The sequence below is a fragment of the Oncorhynchus mykiss genome, chromosome 18, assembly GCF_013265735.2.
Source record: "Oncorhynchus mykiss isolate Arlee chromosome 18, USDA_OmykA_1.1, whole genome shotgun sequence".
NCBI lineage: Eukaryota > Metazoa > Chordata > Actinopteri > Salmoniformes > Salmonidae > Oncorhynchus > Oncorhynchus mykiss.
Window position 1 is genome coordinate 68,701,979 of NC_048582.1, and position 3,353 is coordinate 68,705,331.

The window sequence follows — 3,353 nt, forward strand, 5'->3', positions numbered from 1 at the left end:
CTCTCTCTGATTATCGATCATAGCCTCTCTCTCTCTGATTCTCTATCATATCCTCTCTCTCTCTCTCTGATACTCTATCATAGCCTCTCTCTCTCTCTCTCTCTCTCTCTCTCTCTTATTCTCTATCATAGCCTCTCTCTCTCTCTCTCTCTGATACTCTATCATAGCCTCTCTCTCTCTCTGATACTCTATCAGAAGCCCACACAGATACATGGATTTACTAGGTTTATTAGCTTTCGTAAGTTTATCCAATTGTTTAGCTGAAGTGTTGCGAAAGTGAAAGGGCTCATAAGTAAGAATTTCACTGTGAAGTCTCCACTTGTATTTGGGTGCACATGAAAAAAAATACGATTTGCTTTTTTGACTTGATGCCAGAGACCCCAACTGATGTCAATTTCAGATCTACTTTGGAAATGATATGAGCGTCATGAAACCTCTTTAAAAAAATATATAATAATAATAATTTGACTTTTCAGAACTGCTGACCACTTTTTCCATGTGATTCCTTTCTTCACAGACCTCTTCCTAAATATTTGCGTGCGTGATTCATTTTGTGTACGTATTGCAGAAACAAGGGGTGACTCAACTAATCCTTTGGCTCAGTTTACTCTCCCCTATGTGTGTGCTTGCGTGTGAGTGAGTGTGTGTGTCTGTGTGTTTGTGTGTGTGCTTATCTACAGTGTATGTGTGCTTGTGTGTAGGGGATGGATGTGTGGAGAGTCAGATAAAATAGTCACCAAGGTGCAGATGGGCTTTAGGGTGTAAATAGTCACTAAGGTGCAGATAGGCTTTAGGGTGTAGATAGTCACTAAGGTGCTAAGGTAACATTTATATAAGGTAGCATTGTTTAAAGTGGCTAGTGATATATTTACATAATTTCCCATCAATTCCCATCAATTCCCATTATTAAAGTGGCTGGAGTTGAGTCAGTGTCAGTGTGTTGGCAGCAGCCACTCAATGTTAGTGGTGGCTGTTTAACAGTCTGATGGCCTTGAGATAGAAGCTGTTTTTCAGTCTCTCGGTCCCAGCTTTGATGCACCTGTACTGACCTCGCCTTCTGGATGATAGCGGGGTGAACAGGCAGTGGCTCGGGTGGTTGATGTCCTTGATGATCTTTATGGCCTTCCTGTGACATCGGGTGGTGTAGGTGTCCTGGAGGGCAGGTAGTTTGCCCCTGGTGATGCGTTGTGCAGACCTCACTACCCTCTGGAGAGCCTTACGGTTGAGGGCGGTGCAGTTGCCATAGCAGGCGGTGATACAGCCCGCCAGGATGCTCTCGATTGTGCATCTGTAGAAGTTTGTGAGTGCTTTTGGTGACAAGCCGAATTCCTTCAGCCTCCTGAGGTTGAAGAGGCGCTGCAGATAGGCTTCAGGGTGTAGATAGTCACTAAGGTGCAGATAGGCTTCAGGGTGTAGATAGTCACTAAGGTGCAGATAGGCTTTAGGGTGTAAATAGTCCCTAAGGGGCAGATAGGCTTCAGGTCTGTGCATGGAGACAGTTAAGGTTAGTTGATCAGCAGTCTGATGGTCTGGTGGAAGAAGCCTGTTGGTTCGAGACCCATTGCTCTACCACTCCACTCCACACACACACAGGCACACATACACACTACTCCAGACACACACACACCACTATGTTTTTGTGTGTTTGCCAAGGTATCCTGCTGACAACATTCACAACCTAAGAGCGTTTCTCTCTCTCTCTCTCTCTCTTTCTCTCTCTCTCTCTCTCTCTCTCTCTCTCTCTCTCTCTTTCTCTCTCTCTCTCTCTCTCTCTCTCTCTCTCTCTCTCTCTCTCTCTCTCTCTCTTTCTCTCTCTCTCTCTCTCTCTCTCTCTCTCTCTCTCTCTCTCTCTCTCTCTCTCTCTCTCTCTCCCTCCCGCTCTCTCCCTCTCTTTCCCTCTCTCTCCCTCCCTCTCCCTTTCTGCTGTGTGAGTGAGTGTTTGTCTGTGTATGTGTGTTTGTCTGTGTGTGTGTGTGTTCCAGAGAACTGTGTGATCCAGCAGGCTCTATGTGGCTGATGTGAGTAACGGTAAGTCTTTAAAAAGGGGTAAATATTCGCAAAGCCGAAGATAACAGACAGAATCCCCTCAGAGCTTAACCACACACATGTCCTCAGAGCTTAACCACACACATGTCCTCAGAGCTTAACCACACACATGTCCTCAGAGCTTAACCACACACATGTCCTCAGAGCTTAACCACACACATGTCCTCAGAGCTTAACCACACACATGTCCTCAGAGCTTAACCACACACATGTCCTCAGAGCTTAACCACACACACATGTCCTCAGAGCTTAACCACACACATGCCCTCAGAGCTTAACCACACACATGTCCTCAGAGCTTAACCACACACATGTCCTCAGAGCTTAACCACACACATGTCCTCAGAGCTTAACCACACACATGCCCTCAGAGCTTAACCACACACATGTCCTCAGAGCTTAACCACACACATGCCCTCAGAGCTTAACCACACACATGTCCTCAGAGCTTAACCACACACATGTCCTCAGAGCTTAACCACACACATGTCCTCAGAGCTTAACCACACACATGCCCTCAGAGCTTAACCACACACATGTCCTCAGAGCTTAACCACACACATGTCCTCAGAGCTTAACCACACACATGTCCTCAGAGCTTAACCACACACATGTCCTCAGAGCTTAACCACACACATGTTCTCAGAGCTTAACCACACACATGTCCTCAGAGCTTAACCACACACATGTCCTCAGAGCTTAACCACACACATGTCCTCAGAGCTTAACCACACACACATGTCCTCAGAGCTTAACCACACACATGTCCTCAGAGCTTAACCACACACATGTCATCAGAGCTTAACCACACACATGTCATCAGAGCTTAACCACACACATGTCCTCAGAGCTTAACCACACACATGTCCTCAGAGCTTAACCACACACATGTCCTCAGAGCTTAACCACACACATGTCCTCAGAGCTTAACCACACACATGTCCTCAGACATGTCCACCAACAGGCAAGCGTCTTAACGGACATATTCAAGCTGTCCTAGTCCAAGGATGTAATACCAATTTATTTCAAGATTACCACCCCCTTGTTCCTGTTCCCAAGAAATCAAAGGAAAACTTTTTTCAATTACTATTGTCCTGTATTGCTTACATCTGTCACCATGTGCCTGGAGAGACTGGAGAGACTGGTTCCTGGAGAGACTGGTGTCTGTAGAGACTGGTGCCTAGAGAGACTGGAGAGACTGGTGCCTGGAGAGACTGGAGAGACTGGTGCCTGGAGAGACTGGTACCTGGAAAACTGGAGAGACTGGTGCCTGGAGAGACTTTAGAGACTGGAGAGACTGGTGCCTG